This window comes from Mycteria americana, chromosome 3 (assembly GCF_035582795.1).
Source record: "Mycteria americana isolate JAX WOST 10 ecotype Jacksonville Zoo and Gardens chromosome 3, USCA_MyAme_1.0, whole genome shotgun sequence".
Taxonomy (NCBI): Eukaryota; Metazoa; Chordata; class Aves; order Ciconiiformes; family Ciconiidae; genus Mycteria; species Mycteria americana.
The window spans coordinates 68,439,672-68,458,244 of record NC_134367.1 but is presented as its reverse complement, the minus strand read 5'-3'; positions in this window follow the sequence as shown (position 1 = coordinate 68,458,244).

Genomic DNA, 18,573 nt, shown 5'->3' with positions numbered 1-18,573 from the left:
CAGATACATGTGAAAACTAGGAAATTAAATTGGTAATAGCATGAAGAAAATATCTTTGAGGTGTTTATCTTTTTGTAGAGTTGGTTGGCTTTGTCATTTCCATGGACTTTGCTTGCCTGTGCAGTAATTTATAATCCAGAAGAGGGCCTTACAGTTCCACTAATGAATTAAGAATACAAGTACAGTTCAATCTTGATTATATACCTCTTAGTGGATACTTATCTTGAGCATGAAACTGTTTGTAGTTTATTCAGCTGATATGCAGACATTTGAGAAATGCCTTAACTTTTTTTAATGTAAAAGAGTGATTAGAATTCTATGACTATAAAAACTGAATACAATTAAACCTTTTTAGATATTTCAAATAAATTCTTTCAAAAGTGTTTTTTAAAGGAGCATTAAAAGCATTACTTTGTCAGCATTGCTCCTAATAGCTTAGAACTTGTATTTTGTGTATTTACTTGTTGTTTACAAAGTGACATGGGAAAGAAGCAGTTTTACTGTAATAGCCATTTTCAGAGTTTAGAAATAGTATTCCTTTAACTTAAGCCCTTTAACCTGATGCCTGTGACCTATCCTATTCTCCTGACTATTACAGTGCTCTTTGAGTCTTTTTCCTTTCCATAAGCAAAAGAAGTTATGACTCTGTAGATTTCATCAGTTTTGGAGCTGCGAGGGCTCATGAACCAGGCAGCTAAGCTGGAAAAGCTATTTAGGAAAAGACTATTTTTAATGACTGTGATGCCTTTATTGGAAAGAAAGGGTCACACCTGTGGTTACGGTATTTGGCTGGTAATATAAGATAGCTAGTTATCTATACAGACACATACATTCAGTTCTCAGCTGGACCATAATTTTCTTGTACCTTGAAGTCACTGAAATCCAAATTAAAGGAAGATGTTAGACTTCTGGCTTGTCACTGACATCAGTGACAGCAGGAATTGGAGCCTACATATTGTTTTGGACCAGGACTTAAATGTCTCGGCACCTGTTCTTCTGCAGAGTGGCTAAGAACGCTTTTCTTCCCCACTGCCTTCTTTCAAAGAAGAATGTCATTAGCATTTGGATAGTGTGACAGTAGGAGCCATGTAAATAAGTAGAAAGCTTACTAGGACAAAACACACTTTAAAAGCTGTGTCCAGCTGCAGTCCTTAAAAGTGGAACAGAAATATTTTGTAACAGCAGTCAGTGGTAACCTATCACTTAGAAAACAGTTTAAGTCCTGCTCAAAGCCAAAGGAGACTGAAGAGGGTGACAAAAATAAAAATGTCTCTTAAGAGTGATCAAGGGTAATAATGTGCATCCTAGAAAAGGGGCATGAAAGAGGAATAGCATAGCAAGCTAAAACCTATTGTATTACAGAAAGGTTATAAAAGATGCTTCTGTTTACTATATAGTGTAATGTGTGTGCAAAAAAACCCAGTCTAGTATTAAGAGGCACATTTGAATGTGTGTGGTTTTGGGTTTTTTTTAAGTATAATAATTAGCTTGGGGAACAAACTGCTAAAATATTACACTGAAAGCAAAAATGTAGCCCATTCTCCTTAAAATCCTATTACTTACATCAGTAAGAACAAATGCAGGTATTTTTATAAAAGAAAGAAATTAACTCATATTTGAAGACAAGGCGCTCATCAGAGCCATGGCATGACATCTCGACAACTGGCACGTGCGTGGCTGTCTCCTCCTCTCTCCCCTGGGGCAGTGCTGTCCTCCCTCCCTGCAAATGGTCAGGCTCCCACCACAGGAGCAGCAGCCCCGGCAGCAGGAGCCCACAAAGGCTGGTCCTGTTTGCCCTCCGCTTGCCACTGCCCTCAGAGGTGTGCCTGGGCCAGTTGTCCCTCTCTGATGTGCTGCAGCTCTTCCTAACCATGAGGTTTATCAGTGCTGTTTAGAGCTGGATTCACAACCTTGAGCGCTCCACAAGAAATTACGGAGATCCTGGGCAGAAGGCTCTAGGTTCAGGCTCAGAGAAACATCTCCGTGGCTAAGCGCAACAGAGGGGCTGGAAGGAGGCAGCCACGACAGTTGTCAACCCAATGAGCTGTCCAGTTTCAGTGCTCCAGCTCAGCAAATGAACTTAATAATAAGAAAGAGAATTGGAGAATACAGAAAGAAGAATGTTAGAAAAAGAATTGAACCGTTCTTGGAACACTTATTCAGCGAGAAGGAGACAGTTGCTCGTGACTGTGGATGCATAGGCTTGGTTTGTAACTAACTTGCTACCAAATAAAATCCTGCAGCAAATCATGCCAGAGGCACCCTGGGAACCAAGAGCTGATGGATTGCACAGCCAGGAAGAGGTGTTGCTGCCTGCTTGCTGGGGACCTAGGTCTCAGGCTTTGGCTCTAGCCCTAAGAGTGTCAAGAGCAACAACTTTAATTGTTACTGCCACCTGGAAAACTCAGAGCAGCGGCTTATAAATGATGCTATTCATTTTCACAGTGCTTTTACTTATTTTTATCTATTTGTGTCTGTGTTGCCACATAGCAGGCCCCAAGAGCAGCAGTAAATATATTCAACTGGTTTATTTAAAGAAGTTTAAATGCTTCACATCACCGTTTTTCCCTTGCTGCTTGATAAATAAATACGTAGACTTCAGCATTACATTTACCTTGGACTGCATTTTTGCCAGTTCATCACAGGCAAACATGATTTTATTTCAGCCTTTGGTTTTCTTGTCAATAGTCTGACATCAAAATATATCGAACCAGCTAGGAGGGCAAGGAAGCAAAACAACATGGCTTTGTCTCTGCTAAACCGATTACAATTGACAATCCAAGGCTATAATAAATTTGTCTTGTGACTTGCACACTAAAGGAGAGCCTGAATTTAAATTATAGCTTTGGGTTTTGAAATGCTCACTGATCCATTCCATTCCCATTAAGAGCGCCTTCCGCTCTGCGAAATTAAGTGATATCTTTACATGACAGTTTAATTTAATTAATTCATTTTTCGATATGTACATTTACTGAGTTTCTCCATTAAGCTTTTGAAATGTCTGTAAGGTCCTATGCATTAATGTAAATGCTCCATGGCCCATAATTACCTTTGGCAGGCTTAGGGCACTGATAAAAAGATTATATTTTTAAAAACTAAAGTCTTCAAACTTCCCCAGTGCTTGGCAGGAAATCTACTTCTGTGTTTTATTTGGAGCAAGGCTGGGGAGCCTGCAGCCAACAGCTCCAGTGTAGGCAGTAACTGTTATATTTTAGAAAAAAATACGTTTGACGCTAAATGAGAGAATGGGAGAGGAAGACAATTAGTGCGAGAGTACTAGAAGCAGCTGTTTATTTGTTTTGCCTTGTGGCTGCCAATATATACTCTTATCATTAAAGTGCATCTAGAAACGGGGTATTTTCTATGAAATTACTTCGCAAAACACGGACCTTTGTCTTTTTAAGGGGCTGCCCCAAAGTGAGTTTATCTTCCTTTTTCACAATAGCTCTGTGCTAGCCAAGAATGCCGGATTCTCCCCTTGCCTCCTCCTTCCTCCTTTCTAAAAATGAACTTTTCAGGGAAATAAGGAACTCTGAGAAGTTTGAAGGAGAGCAGATGGCCAACAGTGATCCAATAGGATGTAAAACTTCAGTTAGGTAGTCACTTGGCAGGCAAGTACAAGTGAGCCCGTGATGTTTCCATAGTGATGTTTGCACATGGTGCCTTTTGTCTTTTAAAAAATCTAAGTGATTAAAAAAAGGGGGGGGGGGGGGGGGGGGGATAAAATAAAAAGAAGGGCTCTTCAGACTTGAACATTTAGCATGGCCTAATGAAGTCTGCCCTTCCCAGGGCCAGTGAGCTTGGGCTCGTTGCTGCTTTCTGGCTGAAGAGCGATGCACTGACCTCAGCCGCAGTCACACGCACCATCCTCAGCTCCTGTGGCACTTGTAGGGGCCACCCGTGTTGCTGGGTAAAGCAGGGACAGCTTCTGAAATGAAGAAGTGACTCAGACGGCAGTGCTCTGGGAGAGGAAATTGCCTGGCCACTGATTTTTGTGGTGTCAGGATTTCACATTTACCTACAGGCAAAGGTTCGTCGTGGCACTGCTCTAGCCTTTGGAGCTTTCTCTATGTGCAAGGAGGCAGCGTAATAAAAATTGACGCTCCCCGTGACTTTGATTCCTACTTTCCCTTTTGAAGTCTGAGAGGTAGCCATTACAGTCGCATTAATTTGCGAGGATATAAACAACTGCCATTATCTGTGCAGCCGTATTGTGCAAGGGAAACAAGATTTGTAGGGAGAGGCAGTATCTTTTATTAAGCCAAATGATACAGTCGGAAAAAACAGGCAAGCTTTTCAACACCCAGCCATAGGGACACCGAGTTCAAAAGCTTACCAGCTTTTTCCACACACCTAATGGAAGTAAAACAAAAATAAGTACGTACGTGTTTGTATACACCATCTCCCTGCAAATCTTGCTTTTCTTGAAAAATTTGAGCAGGAAAAGAGGTTGTAGGAGACTGGACCGTGGAAAGCTCTGCTCCTAACTCCCCAGCAGACCCCCTCGGCTGCCTCTGCACAGACACGTCAGCACGCGTGCCAGCACTTTGCGAGGACCCAACGCAATTTTCCCTTCCCAGAAGCCTCCCAGCGAGGTGCTGAATGCAGCAGCTTGTTTACTGAGCCCCTCACCTTGAGCAGGGAGACCGTCCGAGGAGAAGCAGCTTCCTAGTGCTGTGGGATAGAGGGAGAGTAGCTCATGTCACCTGCGGTTTACAAATCACAGCATGAACTCCCCTGAACGCCGTGGTACAAGCAAATGAAGTCAGTTTAGCCTGGGAACAAAATTACCTAGCTGCCCTCCTGTGCTCTGGCCTCACCTGTACACTCGGAGCTCCCCGGCAAGGAAACCCTCCTCCGCTTGTATAGTGGCCAGCCTGTTATTACTAAACCCGACCCTGGAGACAGCAAATACTTGATTTTTTTAAGAAATTAATTTTCTTACCCTCTGCAACTTCTTTCCAGTCACACTGTGCAGCACTTGTACTGGCAGCACCAGCCTGAATGAATCAGTCAAAACTATACCTGTTTAGCACACTTTTTAATCTTTAAATGTGTTTATCCCGTCAGGGAGCTCCACCAGGATGCTCGAGCTGCAAGTGACAATGGGGAGGGCTGAAAGCTCTCGGCCATGGTTGCAACCAAAGCTTGATTACTTACAACATCGGGCGCTTCAGTAGCATTTCCACCACAGGGAAGAGCTGGCAACTTCAGTGCGGGCAGCTGCAGCTCGAGGAGGTTCAGCCTGTGGGTTTACAGAGTCCTGGCAGCGCTGCAGTGCCAGAGGGCAGTGAGGGAACGGCATTGCGAGGGGTTGGAGCTGGGCCAACTGAAGCGGCTTGGACGCGTCCCTTTCCCATCTTTACCTTAACCCTGTGCCATGGCTGTTTCCTCAGTGCTCACTCACTTCACTGTGTTGTACTGAAAGTTCATTCAGTTCGTTCCTGCAGGTCTTAGTCAAGGTAGGGCGAGTCTTTAATCCTCCTTTATGCCCTGCGGCAGAGCTACAGAGCGCTCCCATTTGGAGCCACCTGCCTGTCCATTTCAGATTTCAGACCACCGTCGGGCAGCACTGTTCAGCAGCCATCAGCACTTGCCTGTGCGCTGAGGCTGTAGTTACAAACCTAACTCCAAGATATTTGTGTCTGGTCCCATGCCGAGCTCAACCCGGCTGTACCGAGGAATGTGCCTCCCTATCAATCTCACCCAGCACGTTTTCATTTTGCACCCTCTACTCTCTCCTGCTGCCCCCCGAAAGCGGCGAGGAGCTGCGCCGTGTAGCTCAGGAGCCGCAGCAGCGAGGAGCCTCTGCCCTCTTGCCTTTCTGCCGCTCCGGCTAGAATAACGCCAGCTACCAAGAAGGAATAACCCACAAGGAGCCTAATGAAACGGCAGTCTGGCATTAAGATGTGTATATAGTTGCCATTTGTTAAATTGACAGATGACATTTGGAACATGCAGCCCCTATTCATTTTTAAAGCTAAATACTCTCTTGAAATAAAGTCTTTGCCATTAGTCTTAAAGCTGATTTCCAGCCCAGACAGGGCCAGCTGTGCTTTTACACATTTTCTGGGCACAAGGTCAGATTTCTAGCAGCTATAGGATTTTTTTTTTGCAATGAACTGGACAATTCATGAACAATAAACAATTACGTGCCTCCCAGATTACCTTGGACTCTACCTTTGTTTTTTTTCCCCTGCTACCTTTCCATGTAGAATTCTCTATACAAGAAAAAAACAGAGGGTTTTGACAAACAGTTTTTAATCAACTTGAATTTCATCATCTGCTACCTAGTCCCACTTGTCTACATTTTTATGTATCTACAATAAGAAGGTGCCAAAGGGAAGCTCTGAACACCTTCAGCAATAGTTTAAAATTTATTCATGAGCAACAAAGACTCGGCTTTCTTCGAGACAAATACCTCAGACATTATATTTTAGGAACAGTTAAGAGTGTGAAGGGACTCAGCTCATCCAACTCAAAGGCATAGAAATCATGGTAAAGACATGATATTCCTTTACACCTTCAAATCGCTGTCAACACTTTCAATAGCATACTTATGATAACTTCCCTTTCCAACTCCAGAAATACTGCGAAGAAATAGGTGCCCAAACTTTATCCAAGTTGTACTCTTAGACAAGCACTTGGCTGTTACCTCATATGCTTCTTCATCAGTTTTATTGATAAAGGTCCAGAGAACTCATCTGACTTGTTTATTTAACCTCTTTTCAAAGTCATTCTATTTTAACGCTAGGATGTCATTCCACTGCTGCTAAGCTGCCACTTCAGCTTATTTTTGCACATAAAAGACCAAAACCTAAGCCTTCCAATATGCAGAAAAGTTAATACTAGATGGCTACTATGGACTGAAGGGAGGGAAGCCCCTGCCATGGGTGTACGCCAGGCACAAGCCTGTGGAAGATAGCATGGTTTCATCTCGCATCCTTTCGATGCCTAAACCAAGGTTGGCAAAAGTTAAAGTCTCTTGACAGGTGCTTTCTCCAGCAGCTAAGGCAAGAGAAGGCGAGAGCGTGGCCAGCAACCCTCTCACTCTGCATCACGTTTGCCAGGAGTCACAGCCACACGGGAGCCGCAAGAGGAGCAAAAGCCTGCAGAACGTTTGAGTCACAGGGACGCTTGCTTGCTTTCTTTAAGTTTAAGAAAAAAACCCAACCCCTTAAATGATTTACATATGAATTGCTTCTAATGAGGACACACAAGCTCAGTTTTCCAGCAGACTTTCAACAAGGCCAAAATTAAGGATACAATTACATGGCAGAACACTAGACTGAGATCTTCTCGGTTTTTATGTCAACAGTGAAGTCAGCCGCTGCTGGTGGGTGGGAAGCAGCTCTCTTTAGGGATGTTGAGCTGGTTGATTTTCTGATTACTTCAGAGATTTTTAAAAATAGCAAATTATAATAACAGGCCTATAGACTCTGGAGCAGCTTTCTGATTAATGTGAACCTCAAGATATATGCTAAGTTCTTGTCCATAAGGTATGCTGTTCAGACATTTTCTAGATGCTATTTTAACCTGTGTCTTCTGAGTCACATTAGTCAAAAGAATTGGCCTGTAATTTAATTATTGCAAATGGTGCATCAATGACTTATTTCCTAGGAAAGAGAGTTAAGAAAACCCAACACTGCAATTAATGCTGAAATGGAACCTTTTTGCTTTGGCCTTACGAAAATTTTTCCGTATGACAGGAGCCAAGTGAGACTGAAAGAGTTTAGAAAATTCTATTAGAAAGTCATCTTCACCCAGAGCTTTCCCAGAGACCAGAGGTTTTATGACTCCTTTTTATTTCTTCCTCTGCCATGGGACTACCTAACTGTTCCCTAATTTCCTGCAGAATTATAGGTATTTCCAATTTACTTAAGAGGCCTTGAGTCTGTTCAGCTGTGCAAGTGACTCAGATTAGTTACAGGATTTTAGAACTCAGAAGAGACGTCCTTAAGGTCCACAGGGTTTATAGCTTGTACGACAGATGACCATGCACAGGAATCACATAACACCCTGTGCTTTCCTTCCTGAACTCTACTGCCAGCAGTTCCCAGACATTTCCTCATGGCTCTTAGTTTCTGTTTTTCCACCATTTTGTAAGCAAAGGATTCTCCACTTTTGCTTCCCATAGAAATGTAAGTACAATGCAGTTGTGCACCTGAGTCCCATTAAGCAAGAGACCCTCGCTATTCTGCTTCTTCATAACCACACGGCTTGATAATTTAGAACAGTAACATTTAGGACCTGAGCAGGTTAATCAACAAAATCATCAGCATAAAGGATTCTCATAAAGGAAGTGATTTGGAGACTCTCCCAAACCGAGGCAAGGAACCTGGAAAGGTTTTTAAGCCCTGTTATGTCTGAAAGCATCATGAGATGAAGAGCATGTAAGTTCTGTGGTCCACCCTTCCAACGTTCCTTCTATACCATCGTCTTTCAACTCCACTGTGTATCTTGTGGGTACTTTGGGCCGTCCACACTCTACAGATGGAGAGCAGGTCTTGCTGCACATGCTAGCATGCTGAAACATAGTCTGCCTATACCCAACTCATCCAGACCACCTTGGACACATATTAAGGTGGCGAGCATGCCTGGACTGTTCCCTTCAGAGATCTCCAGAACGTAGCCCATGGCCATGCAGCATAGGTGCCATAAGCTGTTTAAGTGGCACACAAGGTTTGAATTTGTGAATGAACTTCAGAGCCCTCTTGCAGACAGTTGAGGTATACTGTGTGTGAGAACCCTACCACTTAGCAACTTGGCTGAACTAGGCTACAATTGCCTTAACACTTTCCAAGTAGCACCCTCCAGGGATAATATTTCATGCAATCTATGAAATACCCAAGCGATATTTCAATTATTTGGCCTATAGAGCGTGCTTATCTTCTTCCTGACAAAATAAAAAGATCAGAAATAGAGAGGAATAGGAAAAAAATAGCGCGGAAAAGAAAAATTCAAATAAACACAAAAGATATGGCAAGTCGAAGTGCCACAAATGCAAAATGCTAATATGCAACATCATTACAGCCTTGATCCTGGGAAACAAGTAGGGCATGCATGGGAGCCTGTTTTGCTTACAAGGAAAGAAAACAGTCCTATTACCAACACATTTATCTTCTAACTTCCTTTTGCTAAAAACATGTTTGTTTTTAAATTAATTACTTCAGGAAAAGGCAAGAGAAATGGCTGCGGTGGAGTTGGAAGAAAAATAAATACTGTGAGTTTGAACTAATTAAAAAAAATGATCCAGGCACACACGGAACATGGTGGAGACCAGGTTTCTGCTCTTCAGCTGTTTCTGGAGGCTGAAGAACAGACTGAACTGGTTCTACCCTCCACAGCAGGTCACACCAGAAGATCTGTACCCTTTGTTGTTCAAGGTAGAGAGCAAGACACAAGGAGATGTAACCATGAGCCACACAGTCTACATACTCCAGGTTTTTGACTTGATCTTTGCAGTAGCTGATCTTCAACACGTGCTGTCTTTGGGGAGACTCAAAGTCTGGCACGACAAAGCTTGGGATTGGACTGGATGCAATCTTTCTGCTGTGGGAGAGCTAGCTGTTAAAAACTATTTCTAGTATACTCTGCTCTCCACCACTTCTAGCCGCTTTCTAGAAACCGGTGAGCTGATGCTTGTGTTGGCAGGTGGCTTCACTACTCCAGGTAGACTCATAGTGGGAAGCCCCACCAGCTATAAAAATAACTTCTCTCTGTCCACCCTCCCCTTCTCTCTTCCCCTACAAGTTCTGCTAGCTTAACATATCTATATCCCAGTGGAGTCAGACTGTATTTATTCGGCGGCACAGCCCTGCTCCTTACAGTGAGCGTACAGCAAAGTGCTAGGCTTTGGTGATCACACCGTGCTTGATCTGCCCAGCATACATGAGCTCAGAGCCTCAAAGGTCCTCTCCGCTGCAGGATGTGTATGTTAATACGTCACACACGTGCTTAGTTTTAAGAGCAATTCAAACTTGTGCTTGACTGACAGAGCAGATATACCTTTTGTTTCCAGGGAATGTATTCTCAGTGCGTCCTAACTTGCCACAGTTTTCAGATCCTGTGGCTGTTCCTGTGTTGCAGTGCAATAAGCGAAGGCAGATGATCCAGTTCGCAGTGTCTTTGCCTGAAGAGATATAAATCACATCGTAGGTATTATTTCTTCACATGTTGTGTCATTTGCTGAACAATTAAGCATGCGCTACTGAAGGATTAAGAAGTGAGCCAAGGCTACAGAACATAATGCAACTTCACAGTAAGAGATGACAATGCAATTCTTTAATACTGTAATATTATTTCATGTAAAACCAGCTGACGTAAAATCAATTCCACGCTAAATTGTGTTTTCCCCTTCAGTCCTTTTAAACTTTAAAAAAAAAAAAAAAGTGGGAAAGATACCAACAGCCCATAAATAATCTCTAAATAATGTGTTACAGACTGATGGTAAGTGGCACTCTCACAAACCCATATTTATATTAAAAAACCTCATATGTGTACATCATATAGACTATCAATTATAACAGCTGAAAGTAAAATAAATGTGATGAACGTACATCTACTTTACTATCCATTACTTCTCATCTTTGTGAGAAAATGCTATTTTTATTCCAAGCTATATATTTTATAAAGTTAACACAAACAAACTGTATGTTTTAGCCATATCAAAATCTAAATATCTACATCCAAGACATGCACAATTACACAGAAGTGTATTATAAACTATACAAAAATGAGTAATAAACCACTAGTTTTTAATAGAACTCCACAGAGAAAAGACCTATCACAGACACTTTGGCAGGTAAATGAATAGATTCGTCTTTGCAAAAATCGCACTTCTTTCAATAAACATGATTCTGGGGTGTGATTTTGGACAGTATCTTCATAATATACGACAGCTCAACGTTAAGACCGCTGGGACCCAGGGCGGGTCAAAAAGGAGCCAGCCAGTTCAAAGGTTTTCACTTTTGGCTATCTCTTTGAAAGCCTCTTGAAGGGCAACGGGTGCTAGCCTCGTCCCAGCTCCCAGGGCGGTATCACAAAAAGCCTGTCTCTGCAGCGAGCTCCAGAGGACCGAACAAACCGCCCTCCCCTCCCAGCAGAGCGCGTTGATCCCCTGCTCCGTGGGCAACGCTCGGCTGCTGCTGGCACAGCAATTACACTGCAGGAAAATCCCCTTCCAAATAATTTAGTCTTTATGTACTCAGGAAAAAAAAAAAATTCAAAAAGCTAAAAGGTGAAGGCTAACGAGATACTGGCATGGGAATTATTTTACAGGAATAAAATACTTCACATGTTTCTAAGGGCACAACATCATGCAGAGGTCCACAGACAGTCCTTCAGAGCGAGATTTCGCAAGGACCTCGCACCCATACACATAACTTTGTAGTGGGAAAGCTGCTGCTATGTCAGCCTGTCCCATCACGCTAAGAAGGCAGGGTACAAGTTAACTGAAAGGACCAGGCGTACATGGGCAACTGGGGAAAGCGAGCAAGAAAACAACCAAGTGCCCTTTCTTCCTACGTTAACTTTACACGCAAAGGTTTTTACAATGGTTTTTGAACCTAAAGTCGAAACCACTCCATATTCTAGCTCTATGGTCCCACTATTTATCTACTTCACGAAGTTCCTTCTCACATATAGGCAATGTTTCTCATTTGGCTGCTTTCTAAATTCATATATTCATATACAAATAAGCTAAATTAGGCTATGCCTTACTGTGTAACTGGCAAAATGCACTGGGGAATAAGAGTGCTTGCCAAGTTGTACCAGGAGCACGGATCAGGCTCCTGGTAACATGGAGACTTTTGCTATTCGTTGTGATAACGCCTAGGAAAGGAGTGATGCAATATAAAGCTCGAGGCTTCACGTCTTGCCTCTGCCACTGACCTGCGCAGACAGGGCGAGAGCTGCTCAGAGTCTCCGCTCCTCTAAATTACAGCACACTCAGCAATGCATCAGCTGGGAGGTTTGAGGCTAAACTCTTGTAAACCGATTTTGATTCCTTCCATCATGTCTCTCATTAAGTGTAAAGTGCCTCCAGGGAAAGGCAGCTGATTAAACAGATTCCTCAGTGACATAATGAATTTACAAAACCCCTCCAGTTTCGCTGGGGATGTTTGGGGAAAAATATCTTCAGCCACCGAGGGCAAAGTCCACCGAGAGGGAGAATCGCTCCATTTCCTCCGCCTCGGGGCCCGACAAGCTTTCCCCACCCGCCCCAGGGGGCTGAGAGGAGATCGCTGCTGGGCCCTGGGAGGGAGAGGAGAAGGGGCAGGGATGCAGCCATCCACCCACCCATCCACCCACCCGGGGCACCAGCACGGCAGCCCACTGCGCCCACACCGAAGCCTGCAGGTCACAGCCTCCTGGCTTTCCTTAGCCCAGCCCAGCCACCTTCCCCAGGCAGCTCTTGCACTACAGCCCCAGGGCAAAGCTCTCCCAGCTCTCCAAATGCACACAGAGGCATCCCCTCGCAGTGCAGGAAAGCAGCACGAGGCTTTTTCCAGCATTCAGATCCTGTTTTTAATGTGACTCAGCTCTGCGGAGTCCATAAGGATGACACAGGTTGTGCTTTATTAGCAGTTAGGTTAATGTTTGGAAATAAAAAGACTGATGGTTTTATCTGTTTAATCATTTGGTGCTGCCAAGAGCGACCATAAGCACAGCCCAATGGTGCATGAAGAGAGTGCAGCCCGACATTCGTTTCCCACCACTAAAATCCAAACATTAGCATACAAGTTGCATAGCAGGCTGGCAGGGGCAGGCAGCCAGGATCGCAGCTATTGGAGTGACTCAGTGATCATAATTTTTCTTCGTGGAGATTTTCAACCTCCCTGCAATGGAAGGAAATAGGGATGGATGAGGTGGGCTAATTTCAAAGTTTGGCAGTTCATTTGTGTTTGCCCAGCTTTCCTGTGCCCTCAGCTGAACTAGGCTACAGAGCTGAGGACTAAAAGACTCCTCTAGTTTTTCCCCAATATTATTTCATTTGTGCGTGCCATGCCCCCCCGCCCCCCCCCCCCTTTTTTTTTTCCTCAATCTCCTCTTCTTAGGTACGTTCTTTAGAAAATAGTAGCTGCAATGCAGATTCACCACATGTAACCAGATGATGCTACCGACCTGCCATATGCAGCCAGCAGCAGATAGAGCAATTTATCACTGAAAAGCAATCGGATGGCTAGATCACGCAGTCAGCTAGCACCAGGGCAACACTGGATGTGGCAGATGCCATCAGTGCAAAGAGCAGAATAAGAGACAACAGCAGCCAAGAGACACAAGGATGTCAGAACAGAGGATAGCTACCTCAGCTAGTGTTTACCACCATTTACCACTAAGTAAGGGCAGCTGTTAAACTTATTGATCCTTTGAAACTTATGTAGAGCAGAGTTGGGCTGTTTTTGGCCGAGTTACACAGAAAACCTCCCCTTCTGTACACAAAGGCAAGGGGGAGAGAAGCCACTGAAAGAATCACGGTGGAGTTGAACTCCAAGCAAAGCTTCCTTGGATGTGCAAACACACACCTTACCTGCTTCTGGGAAGGCGCATAGCTGTATACATAATGGTCCTGCTGGCCCAACAATTCCAACAAGTAAATATTGTGCCGTTGTAAGAGCACTGCAGAGCTTATAACCAGCCACATAAAGCACATTTTTTAAAAGCTTCTTAGCAGCCGTGCAGATGGGCTGTCATATAGGGGACTGGCTAACCACATTAAATGAGACAGAGCTTCTGCAGGTCTGGCAGACCTGAAACACAAGGACTGAGACCCCTAAAGCTTCTGCAATTGTCCTGCATCTAATTTCTTTCTCCTTTTTTAATTCTCTTTGTATGTACTCTTTCCAGTGAAAAGGGCAGTAGCAGCAGCCCATGTTCTTGACCACCTTCTCACCTGTCTGTGACGTTTCTAAGAGAACATGCTGTCAGGAGCTGCGCGTGGCTTTAACACCAGCTCAACACTTTAAATCCTTTTTCCTCTGCCAGAGCTATGCTGTTTGCTAGCACAAAAATAAGCAAAGTCTGAGCTCTGCCCACTCTCCCTGCCTTTCCTCATATACTTACCAGAAAAATAGCTGGAGCATAACTCCCACACATTGCACAAGATCCAGACTCAAGCAGCCCTAAAACAGGCTTTTTCCTGTCCCAAGTCTATGCTAGAACTAGTCAAATTTAACACTTGCAAGATTATAACATCTTTGGGGGGGGGGGGGGGGAGTCCAAACAAACCTGAACACACCCAAAATGTGCTGCCACTTCCATGACTAACAGAATCCCACAATACTAAACTAAAATAAAAATAAAATTAAAAAAAAGCCTTACCATCACCTCTTTAACCCCAGCCTCAAGGCCACCTCTGCTCCACAACTACATAGTTTCCCTCCAGCTTCAGGTTTTCAGCCTTGCCACCCTAATGAGAAAACTTTGCCAGCTGGATCCAGCTCCCAAAGCAATCTCTGTAATAAGGACAGGCACCTGGGGACCTACCTGCCTGGCTCAGGAGGAGAATTTGGTTTGTTTTTCCAATCCCCCATACTGCGGAGTCCTTTGAGGCCATGATAAGGGAATGCCAGACCACCTGGCAGCAAGAGCAGATGAAGAGGGAGGGGACTGATGAAGAGCTGAGATGTGGGTGGTAGCCAGGGTGGGAGGAAAGGGTTAATCAGAGCCCTTGGATACAAGCGCCCAGCTTTGATCCCACGCCTGAGAAGAGGGTGTAGGGTGCTGGTGCACGTCTGGCAAAACTGCCTTTTTATTTTATGGCTTTGTTTCTTTATTATGCCTTTTCCCCCCCTGTTTCGTTTGCTGTATTTCAGTCACAGCTAGTTGGGAAGGGGAGGCTTCACTTTCTCATGAAGTCACTGTTCAGTCAAAGCCCCACTTTAAAAATACATTTTCTAAATATGCACTATTCACTCTTGTCCTCAGTAATTTGATTGGCAGAAATAAGAGCTGCAAAAGCAGATCTTGTCAGTCATTCTTAAGCCTTCCTTAATATAGAAACAATCACCTGCCATTTAAACCATATTTTTAAAGGGGCACAGTGTGCTTAATAAGATGCACGCACCTGGAGTCTCAACCTTTTTTTAATTTTCTGGTAAAAACTTATTTGTGGGGATTGCAGATGTGCATGGGTGAGATAACAGATCCTTCCAGGTGGCCCCTGAAAACCCATCCAGGCCTATTTTCCATCGTTTTCTGTAAATGCACCGCATATATGGGTACGTCTGCATGTACCTTCCATCCCACAGATACCCACTGGCAGAGCTCCGAACGTCTGTCTCATGAAATCCAAAGGACGAGCGTATGCTCCTGTGCAGGGCAGGCACTGCACCCTACAGCACCTTGTGGCTGCGGGAAGTGGAAGGCACGGGCATTTGCTCTGTAACAGGTCACGTTGGCTCTATGGCACAAGGTGGGCCCAATATGGAGGAGATTTTGCTATTTTTAGGCTAAGCTTTTTCCTTTAGGAAGCACAGCAGAGGATTAGGGTCTGTTCTCACGTGGTCATCGCTTGCACGCTGTGGACACAGACCACACATCACGCTGCGCCCACTCATTTCAGACCTGTCCTTCAGGAGCGGTGGGTACCTGCGGTGCCCGCTGTGCTCCGAGAGACACGGAGACATGCAGCAACTGTAAAAGAAGACCAAGGAAGCCTGATGCTGGGGTCCCAAATTATGTTTGGAGAATGGTTCCACAACAAGCGAAACATTTATTTTTCATTAAAAGACCTCCTAAGAATTAAACTGGAATTATTCTATGGTAAATTTAGCTACAGCGTTTCTGGGACAGGGAGTCCAGAGAACAATCATCCTTCATCTTATCACCAGAACGTCTCAATTCTGACCTGAAACACAAATTTGGTGCCAGGTGTAGTACCGTGTTTGTGGTCTGTTGCAAATGCCAGCCAGCGAGGGAATGTGTTGGTTTATGGCACACAAGTAAAAAGCACAGAGCTAAGTTCAGCTGCATTTGCCTTTGCTGGGAAAGGAAATAATTATTCTATTTGTTTTGCTTCCAAGATGGGAATAGCAAATGTCTTTCTCACCTCATTGAGAGGAAAAAATCACACCCAATATGGTTAAGGTGCACCCCTTTTTACTGAGCAGCCTGACAACCTTGCAATTTGAACAGTTTTTTTTTTTTTTTGGCTGCTACCTTCTGGTTTGTTTTTTTTTTTTTTCTTTAATATGGTTTATCCTTGAGAGATGCCTCGTGCATGAACATCTTGGGTTGTTTCCTACAAAATGGCAGAGCTCATAAATGAAAGGGATGGGCAGAGCAGAAGTGAAGCTCATTTCAAACATGCTTTTAGAGGAGCTGATTTAACTGCAATCTGGAGGCAAATACTTGGCCATAGAGAAAGAAAAATCTTAAAAGTGAGCCATGCCAGTCTGTCACCAGGAATGGGCAGGCTGGTCCTTCCTAGGAGTGCGTGGTGATTCTTCTCTTGGAGGATGCGAGCTGCGATACCGCCGAGGCTGCTGCTTTCCTCTGTTTGCTTTCGCAGCTAACATGCTGCAGCTGAGATCACCTTTTCCAGAGCTCAGATACACCTTCCGGAAAGCCAGTGGCCAGATAAGCATTTTGATGTTTGTGTCCTGTGACCAAGGGCAGGGCTTTGGGAGAAAAATGGGAGCACAGCAGATGTTTGGACCGGGAATGCCTCCAGCACTGCTGCTTTTTGACCCACTGCATGACCCTTTTGGGGACGCTCCTTCATTTTTCAGCCACTGGGTGCTATGACACATATTTCTTGATGTGCTGCGTGGCTTCCTCCGAAGGAAGGCCCTGTGAAAGGGGAGCCCTTTGGCACAACTCGTGCACGAGTTCCTCTCCTCCCCTCAGCTCCGGTGACGGCGACCTGTGTCCCCGCGTTACTGCTTGGCCTCGGTCCCCTCGCAGTAAGGCGATGCACAAAGTGAACATTAGAAGGTGTTTTCTGGGCCAAGGATTTTCCCCTGGCAGGGTTCAGAAAGGCCCGTCTGCTCCTCTCGGGGCTGGCGTTACCTCCGGCCAGCCTCCGCAGCTGAGCGCCGTCCCCGGCGTGAGCTGGCAGTCGCTGCCCCGGCTGCATTTCATTCTGGCTGCGGTACTTTGATCAATCAAAGCAAATCAAGGGCAGGTCAAAGCCAGGCACCACGTGGATTTGCTCATCCGGCTCATGTCTCACCCCTGACCACACACCGGACAAATTCCTCCTCAGCCTGCATTGCTTTCTTAGCAGTTTTTGCTCTGACCACGGTGATGCTGGTGACAGGGGAGGAAACCCAGCTCTGCAAGTAGAGACGCGCAGAAAAGAGCTGCATTGCACTCTAAGTCCCAAACGTCTGAACAAGGGCTCCACGGCACAAAGAGGGGTCGCTGCTCCCCAGGGGCGGTGGGACCACAGTCGAGGTGCAGCCCCGTTTCCTCCCCGCAGCCGGAGGCGGCGGGGGCTGCAGCCAGCGGGTCCGACGTACCACCCGAGCTGCCGTACCGGGCACGTGGTGGGTGAGTTAAGGACATACTTTCAGCCTTAATTCTGAGTTTCCTAGGTTTTGTCAGTTTAAGCCAGATTCCTAATGTTATTTTAATGCAGTTGTTTTGTGTGTGAATAATACGCTTTCTGTGCCAAACCACAAGCCCTGGAACTAATATCTCATAAAAATGCCTAGAGTCCAAAGCTAATAGCTGTTATTCAGCTGATCGAGTGATGCCTAAAAAGTTACAGATTAATGCTGTTCCCCAGGGGAAGGTAAAATTAGACTCAACTTCTGATGGGGCTGGGTGCTGTTTCACGTAGCGTCTGAGCCCGGCTGGGTGCCCCAGCTCGCTGCAGACCCTGGGTGCCCCATGGCAGGGCTCGGCACTGTGAATGCACGCAGCGAGTGCCGTCCCGGCTCTACCTGGAGTCCCGGTGGGCAAAGGCTGGGGGTGTGTGAAGGATTTTCATCAGTTTTCCCTTAGAAAAGCCCCCGCCCTTCCAGCAACACCCCACCCAGCGATGGGTCACTACAGCTCATCCTCGCCCAGCCCTGTGATTCAGGGGCAGTGATTCAGGGGACGCCGAAAAGGCGGGGGGAGATGCTCGCTCGCTCCCCAGGCCGGCGGTGTCTGGACGAGCGGGGCTGCAGTGAGGTCAGGTCCCGGGACGCGGCCAGCCTGGCACGGTGGGCAGGAGCTGGCGCTGGAGCCAGCGAGGGGGCAGGCGCCTCTTGCCCTCCCGGGGCCAGCGCCGGAGGGTTTGGATGGGGCATCAGTGACCTGCAGGGAGCGGAGGGGGATGCGGAGGGGACAGGCAATGGGGGAGAAGCTGTCCCTTCGCGCTCCTCCCGGGCGGGGAAATCGAGCCACAGGATGTCAGTGCAGCCTGTGCGAACGCCACGCTTGCCGAGAGAAATTACCGTCTCCTCTCAAGAGCACACAGGAAGATCTCTTTCCCAGAACATCTTCTTATTTAGGAAACTCGCATCACGGCAGCAAAGCAGACTGCTTACTTGGGAACAAGAACATGAGATGTGGCCCCGAGTCAGTGCTTGCGTGTAGGCACCACGGCAGAAAGTTTGAGGACGCACCAGAGGCAGCTGC